This window comes from Onthophagus taurus, chromosome 2 (genome assembly GCF_036711975.1).
Source record: "Onthophagus taurus isolate NC chromosome 2, IU_Otau_3.0, whole genome shotgun sequence".
Lineage (NCBI taxonomy): Eukaryota > Metazoa > Arthropoda > Insecta > Coleoptera > Scarabaeidae > Onthophagus > Onthophagus taurus.
In genome coordinates this window covers 16178877-16199157 of record NC_091967.1, presented here as the reverse complement: position 1 = coordinate 16199157, position 20281 = coordinate 16178877, and the positions used below count along the sequence as shown (strand labels likewise).

Below are 20281 nucleotides of genomic sequence, written 5' to 3'. Positions count from 1 at the left end.
CGGCGCCGTGATTTTCGCGGATTTATTTTCTTCCCAAACTTTACGACTCTTATTTATACCCTACGATTCGGCGTGTTATACGATCGTCCGTATAGGTACGTTAAAATAAGTTGGGACACGCGGTTCGCATAAATCTGAACCACACATACAACCCACCAACCGAACGACTCGCTCGTTGGTGTCGTTAACTTGCTGACGTCTCCCTGATTTTACTACAATCGACTTTACATAATTGAACCCAACGATATATGTAGTGTATAAAATACAATTAAATTTATTTAGTACACCATATTCTATTTATATCTTAGTTACTTAGTGGACTTAAAAAATGCAGAAACATTTTTCTTGAAATAAAATAAATGGAATTATTTATAAGGCGAAGACATGTAAAGACTTAATGGTATAAATAAAAATAAATTTTTTATATTTAATTAATCGAATTCCTTTAGATAAAATAAATACTTTAACATTAAATATTCAAAGAGAGTTGATTGACAACATCAAAATACTCTTTCCCCATTTTGGGATTGGTGCTTATTTAATCTGAATACCTAATACCCGGTACTTCTTCGTCGACAACTTGCTGAAAGCATATTAAATGAAAATTGTCACCTGGTCAAGTGACCAAATATGGAGTCGGCCGGTCATTCCCACTTTCGAAATGCGGTCGACGTCGAATACTTAACGCCAAGACGTTCCAACCGTACACTCCTAAAACGGTCTTTAAAGACATTCTTCGACCTTATCGATTGTCGCGACTAGGAAATTATAGACGTATCGATCAGAGACTTTCCATTTCCGCTGTGTAATTGTTTAGATGAACATGAGTTTGGCGTCCATGTTTCGGATTTTATGTAGTGTGGATTAAACAAACAATTTTAAGGAAGAAAATTTTAAATTAAATGTATTGTTCTATTGACAAAGTTATTTGACATTTATTAAAGAGTGATATTTAAATCATAAAACATGCTTTGTAAACTCTAAATGTGAAGGTACTTATCATTCGCTTCAGTACGGCAAATAACTGAATACTAAATACTAAATTCATACATTTTTGAGAAGGCGTGATTTGGGGTTTCCTATCTCATCGTTAACATGACGATAATCGAGCTTTATAAAACCGCATGTCTATGTTAAAGTGACTTATCGATTAATTTATGTTTAAAAAATAGTTATTGAGTAATTCGATGGATTAATGTTAGGTTTAAATTAACGAGGCATTAAATGGCGTATATTAACCCCACGCTTAACGTCTATTCTCTTACCTTTATGGATTAATAGCAACAATTCTTGATGAAATGTATAAAGTTTTGGAATATAATGACCACATAGATCGATGAGCGTTCGATTAACGTTTTGTGAAACCAATTTTTAATTTGCTGCCATCCTAACCTACAATTAACATTCGATTAACGTAAGGTTAAGAGTTGATTAGCATTCAAGTTAGGTTAAATATGATATATTTGAACTCGATGTGAAGCAAACGTCGGAAACTTGATAATTATTTGATTAATAATTGCTTATTAAAAACTCAACGACATTTTTGGTCGATAAACTATCAGTTAAAGTTAACGTGATGTTATTTGTCGATGATTTTAAAGATTCGATTAAAGTCTTAAAAAATCATTTTGAGTTAATATAATGAAAAACCTTCACCTACGATTAGCACCCGTTATACATGCTAACGGGTGCTAATCATGAATTGATAACATCAATGTTTGCTAGAATATGACGTTAACGTTGTGTTATAGACAAAAGGCTGATTTTTCTTTAAAAAAATGATTTGTGATTGTGGCTAATTTGTATTTAGTACAACTGAAAAGTAACCTCTGATAGTGCTTTTATCGTTGGATTGCAATGCTAGGAGGTGAGAATACTGATGGGTTTGACCGATACGAAGACTGACGATGCACAATCCATACTCACGATCAAATCTTCACACATCCTCCGCTAAGTGGAGTACACTTTTGAGAACTGGGATGTTTATTCATATGGGACACGTGGGAGAGGCGATGAACTCGTATCTGAATCCATATGTATGAGACAAAAGTTGTTTTAGGATCAAACGCACACTTTCCAGCAGACAACCTCATAAAACATTTAAATAAGTTTTTCCAAAAAAAGCATTTTATTCCATTTAGGCATATCTTTATCTCTTAGATGAACAAACAATATCATTTATTATGCTGCAATATTAAATATCATAATAATATTTATAAACCCATCTATTCTGTGTTTGTAAATATTTATCTTTGACAATTGAGGAAATATGATGTTATCTTTGTGATGTCTAATTATTGAACTGTGTGGCCTATTCAAGTCTCCACTTTGAGAAATCATATGTCTAGCAAATTTTGAGCATAATAACGTGATTGCTTCATTAGTTGTGTGGTACGCAGTGCCATCTTGCTGAGAATAAATGTTGTCTATGTCAATCAGCTTATCATTCAGGCAAAAAGAATAATTTATGTTCGAGTTATCTCTAACATTATTTTCAAAGGAACTTGGACTAATGACACCACCAGCTTTTTAGACAGAGAGGTGAAAATTTTATTTGTTAGCATACAGATCTTATCTCAATGAGGATGAGCTTTGTTCGGAATGATGTCCCAAAAATCGGGGTCATTATCTAACATCTGCTTAACGTCTTTGGTTAGCTGTCTTCAATACTTATGTTGCTGGACTATGTAAGGTTTTACAACAAGATCTTTGTGCAAAATATGGTGCAACCTGGTGATATGCCTAATTCCGGTGAATGTGTTGTAATGGACAAACTAAGTTTTTTGCTACAGTTGTATCTACAGCGAATATGTTTTATACAAGCGCGGAAAAAATTCTGAAATCACGTCTTCTTTTAGCATTTGTAGAATATTATGTTTTCACCAACCCGCGATACTCTAAACCACAGTGTGTTGTTGTTATTAGACATGAAACGTTATCAACCGGATGCTTAGCCATTACTGGTTCCATCACCCTAAGTTATGAATCTACATTACACATTTTTAATTATGTGTTTTTAATTGTTTTAAATATAATCTAAGAAAACAGGAAGTAAAATCCTGCTAAAATGCTTATTATTCTTATCTTTGTTATATTTGAAAACCACATCCTGGTTGAGCAGCTTGTGAAATTGTAATTTTCTATTCAAACGCTATGAGGTGACAACTTTATGATTTATATCTTTGCAATATAAATGATTATTCCGAAACTATCATGGCAGATTAATCATACTGACAGTGCTAATGATAATTAAACGATAATTATTTATATACTAAGACCACGAAGATTTGGTTTTGGAACTTGGAAATGATTTTTACTAGAACGCTGTGTATTTTAAAAAACATATCTTCTCAAAATTTTTATCTTGGTTTTATGATTTATTAAAGGATTAAAATCAATGAGATGTAACCTTCATATATATTATTTAAATTATTTTAATTTTTAATAATTATTTTGGTACGAAGCAGAATTAAATTGCTAGTTATTACAGTATTAAGTCATAAAATAACTTGTAAAAATACTTAATTGTTTCCGTAACTAATCCTAATCGAAACTTTAATGGCAATTTTGTTAATTTTAGAAACTGTCATCAATTATTTTAAAAAATACTTCAAGGATGTGAAATTTCTTCTTAAGGCAGTTTTAAATTAAAACATGAAATCGTTAAAACACATTTGCAATAACCCCATAACGAATCCTATTCGAAAATTATTGCTATAATTTTATGTTAAAATCATTAAAAATAAATATATTTATCCACAATTTGTGACGCTTTTATATTTAGCGTATGAAATGCGACCTTTAAATATTGGAATGTTATGCGCTAATTCTAAAATAGTTGTGTTTATAAGAAAATATATTAAACATAATTGTTTAAAACTATTAATTCATTATGTCTCTCTTACTTGCAGGTAAAAAATCGTTTTATTGGATTAAATATAAAATCAAACCTGCAGATTCCTATATAAATATGGTAAGTTTGTGTTTTCTCTTGTATTAAGTGTAATAATTTAGAAACAAGATGAAAAAGAATAAGATTTCTTCGAATGTGAGATGTGTGTCTTCTTTTAGCATGGTGCTCCTAATTGTACTAATTTTAAAAAAACTGTTTTTTTTTCTTTTCTTTTTTTTTACCTCACAATTGGTAAACGAATTGTCACGATTTGTATCTTTACATTTTTAATTTTCTTTTTACCGTACACACCGTAGAAACTTTGTTTTTCAAATACCGCTTTAAAGCTTTACTTTAAATCTGGTTACTAAACCCCACTTTCTAATACCAACAAAGTTTTTGATTCATTTTAGATTTTTTCATCGTTTATTCACAATACTAACATGAAATAAGTTAATATGGCCAGTGGCGTCACATCGTCCGCTATTTAATTTTAATAATAATGACGAGACGATGTCGGCATGTTAAATTGCAACGTGATGCACGGCTCGCCCGAAGGTTGATTTCGCGTCTTTTCAAACAGCACATTGAAGGCCCGGGCGCTTTTTTTTGTCCACGCTTTGTTCAATAACCGTCGACTCTCTCGATAGACAGCACGATTTCGTGTAATAATCGAGGCGCTATAAAGCAATCGTTCCGTAATTAATAATTGTGTTTTGTTGAGATTGGACACCTCATCGTAATGAAGCGCACACCAGCCGCGAAGGTGAATTGATTGTATTATGAAACACTATAAAATATATTAAAAAAATCTTGTTTAAGAAATATAATTGCAATTTAAATTTGTTGTATATTTTTCATTTAATTAAAATTAGAACTAACACTAGACCTAGAACTAGAATCATTCGAGTTTAGCCGTACCTCTTTTAAGACGGCTAAACCCGAATGTTTCTAGTTTTAGGTGTAGTGTTAGTTCTAATGCTAGTGTTAATTCTAGTTTTAATTGTTATTCGCCGTTAGATTGTTGTATATTTTCCATTGAACTAAAAGTAGAACTAACGTTATATCGATGTTTTACTGCATGTATATATAAAACATTTATTTATATTAACATACTAATTGTAACTAACATTGTATATGAATAATTTTAATTGGGTTGAGCAGTAAAGAAAATCACAAACTTCAAGCATGACAAATAAATCCCCAATTAAGGATTTACTTTAAACTTCCTCTATAAGTATATCTAACAGGATTATGTATAAAACTTCTTTTATATTACTTACTGAATTAAATTAAGATATAATACTCATATATAAAACAATCTTCTGTTCTAAGAAACCAAGTTTAGATTTTAATTAACTCCCGGTAGCATTTCTATAAACTCAACCTGGTCAATTATAGTAGAAAGAACTTGTTCGCTATCCATACATGACAGCTATTGCACCTCTAATTACCTTATCGTCATCTTCCATCTCTCAACAGTCAACAACTTCACTTATTCAATCATGTATAATTGCGTAAAAGCAAAATTAAAAAAACAAGACTCACTTCCCATTAACAACAGAACAATTCCCTCTCGTTGGTAATCAATTTAACGCTATCGGACGCGCACACTTCCGGAAAGTGCGATTACAAATTCCGGACATTGAGCTTTTCAGCCATCTATTAAACGGTACGCAACGCATACAGTATGAGCTTTTCGAGTTATTCAAGGGTAAAATAAAATTTAAAGAAAAACGAATGAGTCAACCGCAGAGGACGTCGATAGAAAGAATTTTTAATGAGGACCAAGGTTGGAGTTGACTGCGGACGTTTTGCTGATTAAAATCACGTAGGTTGTCCGTCTGTTTCGAATGCGTGCGTGACAAATCTGTTACTATTCAAACTCGGTTCGGTTGTGTGTATTTACGTTTACCAATCTAGTTCTGTATATCGAATACATGTTGAGTTTTAAATGACTAATGCTAGGACCCACGCGATGTATATATAAGTAAATATCTGCTTGGTTTCAAAACAAACACTATGAAATGGGATCATAAATACAAAATAATCAATTTTTACTTAGATTGTAAATTTCAAATAATTATAAATCGCAGCTTGAGTCCGAAAAATCTTAACGACTATTAGTTTATGACATAACGATTCTACAGGAATACATCAACACCAATAAGTACTAAAGAAACCCCGTGGATAAGAAACAAATTTAACTTCCTCGACGTAATGGACTTGAGAGTGCACTTACAGGTTAATGAAGGTTGTTTCAAATCTGACGGTTATAAACCGAAAATAGATAGAAAATAGTACAAAAACTCCGTTCTTTTAAGTGCAATAAAATTGTTTTAAACGACGAGATTGGAAATCGTAAAAACAAAATTTATTTCTACATTTGAAGCGGTATAAAAAATGTTAACTAGGTACTACACTTTTTTGTGGAACACCTTTAAATAGAAAATAAGTACACTCTAAGTAATGTACTTCAACGATAAAACCTTGGTTGTCAAGCTTTCTTTCGTTTCATGTTAACCAGGTTTTTCAATTCACTCAAAGAAAACGTAAAGATTTCTTTGCCTTTTAACAACTCTTAGCGTTAACCTTAAACTATTTAACATTGAAATCATCGTATAAAGAGAATCGTGTCGTCCGTTTCGACCAAAACTGCTTCTTCTTGTTGCCGTTACAGGCGGTAATCAGCGTCATAAGTTAAAGTGGTCGAGGTACTCGATAATTTTCCACGGTTTATTATCGACATGAAGTTGCGAGTGAGTGTCGTTTCTTCGAGTGCGTGCTGTATACTTCGGATTACGTGGAAGGTATTTATTACTGGTTATTACCTCTACTTAGATTGTAACTCAAATTGGAATGAAAAGTGAATGAAAGAGAAGTTCTTTGAAAACAACTTTCATGATCAAAGCTACCACTTTTTTTGTCTAACTTCCTTCTTATTTGTATTGTTAAGTACCGTTTAAGATGTTAATAACATTTTATTTCTTTTTAATTATATTTATACACCATAAGATCTTTTTTAATTAGGATTAGTAGGGATAAAGAAAAAAACTGGAAGTAATTAAGTTGTGGTTAAGCGGTTTTTATATAAAATATTTTCCAAGAATTTGTTTTCCTTGAATTAGCATTTTACTTTAAATTGATTTATTGAGTTTCACTTACTTAGAACTAGTAGTTATAGCTCCAATAATTGAGTATAGAACAAGGTTATCCGAGAATTTTTTTTTAATATTCTTTTGAGCTTCGCGTTTCTTCGATTATTCAGTTAAGGTAGATACCACCTCAACTGAATAATCGAAAAAACTCTCGTCTTGGTACTTAAAACATTTCTGGAAAAATGTCCTTTTTGAATTATTGTCATCATAAACTGTACCGTGAATATGAGATGCTTTGGTACTGCCAAATTCAGGTCTGAAAGTATGGGTAATATTTTTGCTATATTAAAGTTGTGTTCAGAATCAAATTTCTGTAGTGAGTCCAGCAGTTCGAAATATTATACTACGCTAGTCTAATGAAACAAAGAGTAGAAAATAATTCTGGAAAGATTTAAAAAACTTCACAGTTGAAAACAAATCTTTTTCAAAAACTTGCAAGTCTCAGATACTAAAAGATAGCTCATACATAAATAAAATAATTCCTTTTTAGCCACGAATTTCTTGGTAATTTGTAGTGAAAGGCACGATTACGTTTATTTGTCGATTACGAAAAGTTGTTTGCCCACGTTTATTTTAATCATCTGTATTGAGTTAGAAATCATAGGACGTGCTGAAATTAAATAGCAAAGTGAGAAAGATAGATACATATATGGTTTTTGGTAATGCGTAGTGCTTCACGCATGGAGAAGTGTTGTTGTGGTCAATCCGAGATTTCATCCGTTCTTCCTGTTGGTTCCCTTTGGAGAAGTTGTCGGCTTTGGAAAGCCTACAGGGGACTACGACAACGCGTTGAAGATGCCAGGTGAGATCTTGGCGAAACGTCTGCCCCTTTCCAAAGAGAACCAACAGAAAGAACGGATGAAATTTTGGATTGACCACAACACATACATGTTTTTTGTTTCTACAAGTGAATCTTTGTAAACGTTTGGTGTTTTATGACATGATTTAATACACATTTTTTGAGATAATCACTGGTTAATATTCCAGCACAACATGTTAGCATTCGGTTAAATTAACGAAACAGTAGAAACACGAAACACTATTATCATGGTAATCGAGTTAATTACGGTACGGTTAAGCTAATTTGACGTTAATCTCGCTCCATACAACTAGCTCTGTGTATAGAGACATTTCTAAAACACAATATCCACTAGACAATGGCAGAATTTGCCTTTAGACTGTCATCTTGCACACAATTAAACAAACAATCCATTCAGTTTACAGTATTTATTCGAGATTAAGTACTGTAGAGGAAATGTGTATACTTGTTGATGCACATGCTCTGTTAATTTCCCAATCATACCTCGAGAACGCTCCTAAACCAAGAGTTTTTGAAAATACTTCTTCTACATGAATTTCCGTGCCCAAGGTATTTGGTAACGTTTTTGATCAAAATTTCAATCTGGAAGGCTACTATATTAGGTACATATATATAAATATTAAAGGGCAACAAATATCCGAGATCCCTGATAACTAAATCTAACACTACTCCCCATATATCACACGATAACTAATAATATCCTACGATATGTGGGGAGCTGTACTAGGTTATCCGTGTTTCCAAACAATTTTGAAAATTTTGATTTTGTTCTCAACTATGACCGGTAACTTTTGGCACTTTTACACTGATTGCATGCCAACTTATGAGTCGTTAGCTCTCAGTGTGATGGGAAGCCAAAGTAGGAAAAATTGGACCAAGTGAGAACAGCTAATTTCTGGTGTTTCCTGATAATTATTATAAGACCGTGAAAAAGCAATAAGAGGATTTTGGTTGTGCAAAGTTTTCATTGTATTTGTTAGAATGCATTTAGCATTAGTTAGAAGGCAATTAAGGCTTTTATAATTTGGTGGCCTTTGCCAAATGGAAACTACGTGTACCATAATTGATGTGACAACTTTCCAATGTTTTTCGTAGCTAGCAGTTAGATTATTTCTCAAGTTTATCGTGACAAATAATTCTAAAAGCGATCCTTAGACTGTGTAAACCAGCCTTCCTCTTTGAAGCAGGCAAATTGAAGACATTTCTATACCTATCAGAGCATAGATCTCAATTTTTGCCTTCTTATGATGATAAAAAGCTATATTTTCTTAATATTTTGCTGTTACACCTTCAGGAACACGTAGTTTCTTAAAAAATTTGATTTGTTAGCCGAAATGACGATTTTTATCACTTACTATAGCAATGAAAATTCTTCTTGACCTCCGATGACTTTCGGACTACCAATTTAAGATCATTCGTCCTGAGAAACAGGTATACAATTAAGATCGGTGCGAGAGTGTATCGTATTTCAGATAGAATATAGTTTCTGTTATATACGTGGGTGTTGAAATCCTTTTAATGCAGGCTTAAGGTCAGGGATTTGTCAGTTACTCCACTCTCCGAGCGTTAGAAGCTGTGGTCCCGGCTGTGGATGATGGCCTCAAATATATAATAGCTCAGATTATAAGGAAAGAAAAATATTTACATACTACGCAACAAACATGGTGATATAAATAGGGTCTTCGTAAACTGGGTCAGATGAGGTGGCAATAACACTGCCACTGTTCAAGCAATTATGCGACCATAATCAAAATTTAACATTTGATGGTCCAAGATAGAGTTAGACGGATGTTTTAAGACACTCCTTAACACAATTATTTTATCTTGTCTTGAATGATGGTCAATTATTTTATGTTGTGTCCTTTTAATTTTAATTAGGATTAACAAGCATTGATAGTATTTTTGGTCCATTATCTAATTTTTAACCAATTTTTTCAATGTAACAAATTTTTTGTATCTATTTTTTTACATTTATTATTATGAAATAATTTCTGTATGTTACTCTAGTCTAAATTGAATTTCTCTTTTCATCTTTTCCTTCCTTCTTCATCATTTCTTCTTACTGCTACGACCACCACCTTACCAAAAACCAGTTCGCCCAACCGAAGGATTACGTAAACCCGGGTCCTCGTCCTGGCCCAGCAAGGACCTGGAGGTGGACCTGTTGCGTTCTTCGCGCATAATATTAACAACCATCGAGGCAGGGCATACAGGCGGCTGCCTCCTAGCTCTTTTTTCGTTGCGCGTGTGTGTCGACTCCGTGTGTCTGTTCGTTCGTGAGACTCACCGCTTGTGCCGTGCCCCTCACCAATTAAGGCAAGAGACAACTGACCGGTCGATAGCCCATCGTTCGGTTACCAAGAGAAAATTCGTTAATGGTTCAATTAGGTATAAGTTGAATACCGTTATTGTTCGACACCGCGTCTGTTTATTAAATATTGTGTTTCTATTAGATGTAAAAGAAAAATGTGGGTTGTTTATTAAAAAAAAGTAAAATAATCATTAAATAAAAGCTAAACGTTGTGTTTAATACAAGTTAGTTTTGTTTATGGCTACACTATTTATAAACACCATAATTCTTTCAAGCGGTTGTGTTAACATTAAACTTACATACGAGTGCGTGTATTACATATACATAACTATAGTGTCCACGTGGCCTAGTATTTAATATGCTGTGTTTTTGATATTGATACAATATGTATGCAAATTATGCTGTGGTAAGATTAAAAAGGTATTGTATTGTCCTTGATTTATAGTTTAATTCTCATAAATTTTATCACATTTCTCAAACCAGGTTAAATTTTCAGTTTCAATTATATTGCAAAGCCACTTTAAACTGAGCTTCAAACGAATAAAATACGATAATAACATCCGCAATTTAGACGGTTTATGTGGCCAGTTGCCGTCCGTATATCGTGTATTAAACGGTCTGGAACAGTATTATTAAGATTAACCGTCATAGAAAAGTATAACTTTAGAAACTTTAACTTTTTTGTGTTTCTAAAAAGAATAATGTAAAGTAATAATTTACTACAAACAAAAAAGTAGGTGTTAATAGAAAATATAAAATTGCAAAACGATTTCCTATATTTATAAATATTTATGTAATATATGCTCTCAACGGTATTTCGACAAATGCTTAAAATCGTATCTAAATATTTATGATACACAAAGAAATCTTTTTAAAAATAGATGTAACATAAAATTTAAGGTTTATTAATGTTTATAATTTCAATTATTTGCAAGCAATTAAGAAGTCAATTTCATAATTGCTCTATCGATGTGGCGCCACCTAATGCTATAATAGGTTTTATTAAATATAATTAAATGAAAAAGGTGGAAGTTATAAAAAAGGCGACAACCGACGTCATGGTCCGTTGGTGATTGTAACTTAAAGAGAGAAACTATTCATGCCGGGTGTCGAAGCTGGGCGCCAACAACTGAGACGAAAAAAATTCCAAGACGCTTGACATTCTTCGTCACACGCCGAACCACTTACTATATTTATACTTTACTTTCACTTTTCTACACCGATCTATCGTCCTGTTATTAATATTATTAACTTTAATCAGGTTTCCAATTCATTTCCTTATAGATATGTTTTTGAAGAAAGAAAAATGGAGAAGAATGAAGAAATTTATGAAAGTCACGCTGGTTCCTGTTTTTTTTTGTTGGAGTTTTTGAGGGAGTACTGTTCACATCTTACCGGGCAGCATTAGATCAAGATTAGAATTTCTAATACTGTCAGGTAAAGATGTCGTCCGGACTCCAAAACCGTCGCAGGATTCTTTATCTAGTTTCTTAAAAGGAAGCGGTTTATGATACTTGTAAGTAAAATAAACGTGATCGAAATAAACGTTACGGAAAAGGACTGTTTGTTAAAAATAACATGATAACGTGTTTGTCAGTGGTTTTTAGTGTTGGTGACCGTTTCCGTTAGGTTTTCTCAGATAAATTTATTTACTTATTGTAAACATTTCACTTATACATATCAGGTTGTTTACAAATACATCGCAAAATATAAATTTGTCGATCAAAACGAAACTTGTGTCCAAAGTAACCAAATGAAAATAAACATGAAGTAAAATGATTCAGACTTAAATTATTTATTTTGATTAACAATTTAAAATGGACTGTTGTGGATCAAACAATGTGTAAATGTTGATTTATTAAACAACATATATTATTTACATTAAATTTCTTTAATAAAGTATTAACGAAACTGTTTATGAATAATTTATAATTTTAATTTAATCTAAACCTTGCTATTTTAATTGGTTTCAACCCAGTACTTTCCTAATTTTACAATATTTCATAATTTTATTAACTTGGCCAAGTTTCCTTGAATGGAATTTCGGTTTTATTTCGGCAATAGAAATCACTGCCACTTCGTTGGCAAATTTGTCCTTCATCGGTAATCAGCGTTTTGCGAAAAAAGGGAAAGCGCGAATTCCTAAGTGTTTCATTATGGCGAGAACATTACCTTTCCATTAATAAATGCAATATCCATCCGGTATGAATAGCAGCATGTCAAATGTTATAGAACTAGAAGCCGTGGCGAACTAGTTTTTGTAATATTCGATGCAATACCGTACTGTTTCGAAACCCATTGTATTTGTTCGTGCTGATCGTGATATTATTCATAATATAGTTCACCCAGTATTTTTAATTTCGTTTTGGTGAGGTATTAGTATATTCTAGAGTATTCTAAATTTAGATGAAGTTGTTTTGTAGACATAAACAGCAAATGATTACATGCAAAACTATTTAATTGACCAAATTTAATATGGGTAGTTAAACAATTATTTCTATTAGATAATTGTTTGTGCGATTTAGTAAATTATATAATTTTTTTATTGGTAGTGACGTTCAAATTAAATAGGAATTTATTTTTTTTCTCTCAAAAACATTTTGAAATGCAACTTTATCATTTAAAAGAACTGTCAAGAATTATTTTAATCTCAAGGATATATAATATATTAACGACAAAAATACTTCCATAAAGAAAATTAATGTGAATGTGTGTGGAAGTTTTTCCGTAATAAAAATTGGGTTACCTTGTACTCAATTTATTTCAATCTTCCCTTGTTATCGTAAACATATAAACTAAGTGTCACTTAATATAATATTACGTACTAAGGGCAACAACATCTCAATTCCTATTCGAGGTAAAATAAACCAAAAGTATTTGTAAATATAAAGATTTAATCACTTATACATGTATATTAGGATTAGCAAACTAACATTGCGACTTCTAAGAATTCATTAAATCGGCACCTTAAACCTCCATAAATGGAACTCTCAATCGAAATTATCGCTATTCACAATTACACGTTCGATTAGGAGTTCTTGCTAATTTTCACTTTTTTATACTGTCTAAACACACATTTGTGAACTTGAAGAATTACTGGATATTACTGGAACTTATAAGCAACATAAATGTTCCACATTTGTTAGTATAATGGGATCATTAGTTTATGTTTATGTTTAATGACCAGAAGCTGTTGTGACCTGCACTCATAAAAACTTATTCACATTCCATCATTTTATAGTTCATATGAATTTGTCTAAAAGTGGGGGATTTTTAGACATAAACACCGATGTTGCTTATAGTAAGGACACTGTAATTTTGAATCTGAACATTTTGAATAGTCCATCTTTACCAAAAAAATGTTTTTGACATCTCGACAATATGATTGTTTAATGAGTCAATATTTCTTACAACCGGGGTAATACATAAGGTTCTTTCATCAATTTCTAAGAGTTATGAAATTATTTAAAAAAAGGCTTATGAATGTGAAAGCCGGTATAAAACCTGATGCTACTCCTTAATGATAATTCTTGTCGGACAAGAATGTTGGCTCCATCTACTACATGTGCTGGTATTTTATAGTCAACTTTATCTTTTATCTTTCCGGTAAGGGTGATTGTTCCCAACGGATTTTTGAATAGATCTTTTAACTATCCCAGAAAGAAACGCAATGCGAGCAGGATTTGGTTGATTGTAGATGAGATCTATTCAAGTCATGAAGGATCACGTCTACCGTACTTTATAAGAATGGTATACGAAATTGGTGGTTACAATTGAGTCAGGACGATCGGCTTATTTTTGTACTACACTTTTAAATTATCTTGACGAATTGATGTTTTTCTCCAATTCCAGCAGAATATTCATAATGTTATACTTTAATTCTATTACAAAGTTCTGCAGAAACCCAGAATAAATATAATAAATTCTCAAAAAATGTTACCTATACACAGGAAAAAATTGTGTCATGTAAAAATTTTAGAGTAGTTGGTAAAAAGAATTAGAGTAAAAATTGTAATACCACATAGTAAAAACAACTCTAATGTACACTATATTTAATATTAATATAGAGTTCATATATTATTCACTTAATAGAGTAGTTTTTACAGTTCTCTAAAGGCGAGTTCTTTTTTACTCATGTTAGTGAAGTTATGTAATATATAAAACATTAAATTTTACACAACACGTGTAAACTGTACTTTTCCTTCAGGTACTTCGTAGGCACCGCACTATTTTGCTCGGGATTACTCGTCGGTACCACGTGATCAACATGTGGTGTGATACAGCTAAAATTTAACGGTCATCTTCTGAACAAGTCAGAACTCGACAGCGTCTCGAGACCTAATTTACGCGATATAAAAAGAAAGAACGATTATTTTTATTTTAATTATGTTTGCCAAACATTCGTGTTGTGAAATTAGTGGAACTTCCGGAAAATTTTATATACGAGTTCCTTGCAAAGATTGGTAAGTATGTGCAACTATACATACACAAAACTTATAGAAGACTCATTAGATGCAGTTTTCATGGTGACTCGGTGGAAACTTTAAAATGGATTAAGTATGGTTATATAAAAAGAATTTAATTTTTTTAAATTTATGTTATAACAATATATTACAAGTAAAAATAAAAACAAATATTTTATAATTTTGATTTTTATTACAAACCTAAAACTTCCCTAAAAATACTCTATACGTCCTATTAAAAATTCACACTAATAAGTGAAAGATACACACTATTTAGTGATATTTTGTCAATTAATAGAGTAAAATTAGAACGAATCTTTAATAATTTACAGTGTTAATTTTACACTGATTAGATTAGAAATGTATCTAATTAGATACATTTCTAATCGAATCATATAATACACTGTTATAGAGTAACGATTTTACACTATTAAATAAACACCATCTTCTCACTATTTTGTGTAAAATTTTAATCTATTCACCTACACTATATAGTGCAAAAAAATAACTCTAAATATATTGGACCGATCTAAACCATGTTTTAGAGTTGATTTTTACTCTATATTTTTTCCTGTGTATCTTACATATTTACGATCTGGCATGTACTGAGATATAAACATATAATAATAATTGTGTCAATATTCAACTTTGGAATTGTGTCGTCTTAAAGAAGTTAGAGATATGATTTTTTATCTGAAAAACTGAAAATAACGGGAAAAAGTATGTGATATAAAAATCATTGTAAAGTAATCTAAAAAATAGTTTGTCGTCACCGATTTTAATCTAGACTAGAAATCGTGTTATTGCAAAATTTCTCATTTTTAACATAGACTTAATTTTTTATCTCAAAAACTGTACATGATGTGCAGAAGTGTTTTGTATAAAAATTATTGCAAATGAACAGAAAAATGGTTTATAAATTATAACAATCACTTTTAATACATCGTTCACAGTTGCCAACTTAACAGCCTCGAAATTTCGTCTTACTGTCAACTTAATAGATCAAAAATATTGTTGCAAAATTTCTCATTTTCAATATAGAAATGATTTTTTAATTCAAGAAGTAGAAATGATGGCATCTAAAAAGATTTTTGTATATAAATTATTCTAAATTGATCTCAAGGTAACGTATTTTCGATAATTATAGTGTATCACATAGTTACCAACATAATAGCCTAGATATCTTTATTGCAAAAGTTTTCATTTTCAATACACAAATAGTTTTTTAACTCAAAAAGTAACGATGATGGGAAATAGCCCAAAATTATTATGCCTTAACCAATCATAATCTATTGTTCATACTAACCAACTTGTGAGACCAGATATCTCGTTTTTAAAAAATTTCTTGTTTTTAAGATAGAAATGATTTTTTAACTCAAGAACTACAAATGATGGGAAGAAGTATTTTATGTAAAAATCGTTGCAAATAAACCCAAAAATAGTTTATAACTAATCTAATTTATAACTAACTTAAATCGATTTTAATACATCGTTAATAGTTGCCAACTTAACATCACTAAAGTCTCGATATTGCAATATTTGCCATTTTCAACATATCTTTAGTTATTAAAATATTTCTGGGTATATATATATGCAGCGTTGACATTTAACAACTATTCTAATTTTAACATTCGAAATTAGGCTTTCAAAATCCTATATTACAGATATTCAAACTAAACGCGACCAGAGAAAGTTTTATGCAAAAAACACATTCTAACTAAACTTATAAATCATTACAACCGTAATCTGCCATGTCCTAGAGTATAAAATTGTCATGGTTAGTAGATCGTTAAATGCTTATTTGCCTCTGAATTAATTATAATCTTATTTATGGAAATTGTGAAATTATTTTCTACGTTAACATTATTAATACCAAATTATAGTCGATTAAAAATTCCTCGAAAAAAGGCCGTATTTAATCATGTCATTATAAAAAAATAACTTTAAAACAGCAAATTTTTTCTGATTTACTTTATGTTATACGCAATTTTAAAATATTTGTTATTGTATGTATATTATCATTTGTGTAAATATATATAAAAAAAAAACTTGTAGTTTTAATTCAATTATATTTTTAAATACATCTCTCACAATTCTTTTATAAATATATTTCCAACTATACCACGCAATCAACACTAACTTATTACGTAACGTAATGTTAAATAATAATAAAATTTAATGTAAAATAGTGAGTACGGTAGTTTTCCTGCATGATGATTTTTCGTGTCAGTTTTATTGCAAACGGGTTGTTCACAGCTAAAAGGAAATATTTACACTTCGCAATCTTAAATAAAAGACCAGAGAGACCTTGCGTTATGTGTGTTGTATGCCCGGCAGCAGCCAACAATGAGATAAGCGATTCGGCGTGATGTTCAGCTTACAGTAAACGGAGAGAGCTGGATGTCTATAAACAAACGGTATGTTATTGCGTAGCTTACAGAAACAAATATTTACCGGCTTATATACAATGCCCAGCAATGTTGGCGTGCGTGCAACCGTCTAACGCTTTTCTCCATGTTATCGGGAAATAACTCAAATTGTAAAAACGAGTGTATTTACATAAAAAAGTCTTTGGGATTATTTTAAAATTCATACTTTTTAACCGGTTAAATTTAAATTTGAATTGTTTTTATGAATTCTGGTAGAAGTCGTAAGAAATAAGTATGTAATAAATCTGTGGGATTGGCTTCATCAGTTCAGGTCGATTCGCAGTGGAGTGTTTTTTTGCGAATAAAAACCTTTAAATAAGAGTTCGTTATTTCGTCTTCTCTTAGTTGATTTGCATTTTAATCGCTCACCATTTACCATACGACCGAGCGGACGGACTATTAATTTTTGCAACATCGTTGTCACCGAGGTGGCGGCTTTGCGGCGCCACATTTTCTCCTTTGAGCCGATTGGTTGATCACCGCCTTCATGGCCATGGAAATGGAGAGTTGGCAACACGAGTCGCAGCCAGCCAGTCAGCTACCTTCGCGTATGACTTACTTTTCCTTGCCAAATGTATACTCAATCGTAAAATAGATATCACACCTTATAAACAACTTTATTTACTAAGAGAACATCACATACTTCATTTGCAATTGAAAGAGCTTTATAATTGATGATTACATAATTTTTACAAAGGCGTTTTGAAGATTTATTTTTTAAATGTTAAAGTATTATTATGATTTAACCTAACCTAACTCAATTACAATTAATCTTGTAATAAATTTGTAATCTTTCTATAGCCAATGTGATTATTAAGAATTTTATTTTCGTTTTGAAAGAATAACAACTACCTACATTATCAACAAACACTATGTGGTCGTTAAGTGGAGAACAATAAAATCGTTAAAAATGTTTTAAGCCTTATAAACAACTTCAACTTATCGAATAAGTAGAAATAAATAAATGTAAAGTTTTATAAGTTAAAGATTTTGTTTTTTAATATAGTTTTACTAACAATAAGTTCACTTTTTTCCCATATTTAAGCAAAACAGTTTCGTTATCGGTGTAACATTTTCCTCGACATACATAAGTACATACACGATACTTGCAAATATGCGTGTTATAGTCCCTATACTTCAACTTTTCAACTCAACTTTCCGGATCTATTTATAACATAAAACACGAAACGCAAACTTAACACGCCTCGTCTAAGTAGGTTTTAATGATCGTTTTACTTCTAACAATTTACAAATTAACGTTTAATAATCACTTACATTCAAATCAACACAGTTTTAAAAACTACACATTTCCACCACTTTTTTGTCTTCCTTTTTACTCAATATATCTTAACGTTATGAATTGTTTAATGCAACGATCTCACTCCATTCTATTTTAGCAATAATTCTTGCGTAACCGTTATTAAGTAAACGGGAACGATGCAAGAAACGAACGCGAACAAGAAACGTTTTCCAGTTTGAATGGATTAACACAATGATGACATCAACAGGAAATGTGTTGTGGTTAATACACAGTTGGAGACCGGGCAGCATAAAAGATATAATTTCGATGATAAATCAGAGGAATAGGAAGAAATTGACTCGATTTAAATGAAATTAATTTCAAATTAAACATAAAAGCAACCATTTATTATATTAAATTATTAGGATAATGTGTAAGAATTTAAAAATTGAATTTGATAAATGATATAATGAATAAATGGTATTTCAAGTTGATGAAATATTTGCGGAATTAGAACTATATTTTCTAGATCATGGGATTAAAAGATTGTTGTGTATACCTACATATAAATGGATTTTGATGAACGTTTAAATTATAAGTAAAAACTTAAATGCTTTGAAATGTTGTTGCAGCAAATATATGTAAAGATATAATTGTGAAAATATGGATCATGTTTAATTAGTAAGAGCTGTCTATGTTTATCATTAGCTTACTAAAGGAAACAGCATTGCCACGAGGTTATGTTATAATGGTATATTACGGACCAAGAAAAGCTTCACGGCTTTATCTATTAATGTCCAGAAGCGTGACATATTTTTGACATTCCAGCTTGTAGAGACTGGAGTTTTGTAAATCAATTTCTACTCTCTCTGTAGTTTAAGTTAGTCAGGACACAAATTGCTCCACATCAAACGCTAGACATACAACACTCGTGGAATGAACACATATAAGAGGTAATATAATGTCTTTAAAATATAGAGTGATACTTCAATACTAGAAATCTGTGAGATATGGTCTCAGACAGATGAAAAGTATATGACGACATTCGTCCTCTAAGTTAGTTACAATGATGGTGCCACAAAAATGTTGGTTCAATACAGATATCATGCATACATTTGACAATTCGTTTTGACTTTTAACAAATTGATTTGCTATCTGTAACAGTTTGAACTCGGGGCAAGAGTCGTAGTCATCTTGTGGTCAACAAAGGTCTAAGATGGATCCTCTATTGACTTAAGCAATCGGAGCTTGCTTATAGAATTATAGAATCTGCTTATTTAGAATCTTGCTTATAGAATCAATGCTTACAAACATGGAGAGTAGCTAATATTGTATAATACCAATTTGTTGATATTAGTATGTTATGCAAAACACAATCAAAGGCCTTAGCAAGGTTTCAGAAGGAGGCCACACAAATTTTAGACCCTTCATACGATTTAACAAACAATTCTATGAGAGATAGAGTAACAGAAGTTGTAGATTAGTCAAATTGTTGGTTTCAAAATATCGGATATGCTGAGTTAGTTACAGTGTCAAAATTCATTCTTTCATAGATCTTCGAAATGATCGGTAGAATACTAATCGATGTATAACTACTAATCTCGTTGGGGACGAGAATAATTATATCTGTTATTTTCCGATTCATTAGAATATTCATTACCTTAATAATCATTGCAACTAGCTATTTCTAGACTGTTAATTGAATCCTACACTTGCACTTGTGAGACTTCAAAATGCAGAATTATCAGCCAGGATATATTTTGCATAGATTAAGTTGGATTATAGTTATTAATCTTTTACGTTAATATTAGTAGATTGAGTTAACATTAGTATAGTTCCTGATATAGAGGTGGCTAATAAGTGTTATCAAGTCTTTTTTCAGTACTTTGCAGTATTCTTTTAATTCACTAGTTGCAAACAACAACAAACTCCATCTTTACGACGTTTTCCGATCGTAATGATATTTTC

General features: G+C 31.3%; 2 long non-coding RNA genes across 2 annotated transcripts; one reads left to right on the top strand and one right to left on the bottom strand.

The window, feature by feature from the left end:
- Positions 1-12736: 12736 nt before the first annotated feature.
- Positions 12737-14825, top strand: LOC139429176 (uncharacterized). Its single transcript, XR_011639852.1, has 2 exons — positions 12737-14644; positions 14694-14825. It is a non-coding gene; the product is annotated as an uncharacterized lncRNA (long non-coding RNA).
- A 1880-nt stretch (positions 14826-16705) lies between these two features.
- Positions 16706-18588, bottom strand: LOC139429028 (uncharacterized). The gene is made up of 3 exons (XR_011639741.1): positions 17099-18588; positions 16952-17048; positions 16706-16900 (listed from the first exon to the last, which is right to left on the bottom strand). It is a non-coding gene; the product is annotated as an uncharacterized lncRNA (long non-coding RNA).
- Positions 18589-20281: the final 1693 nt, after the last annotated feature.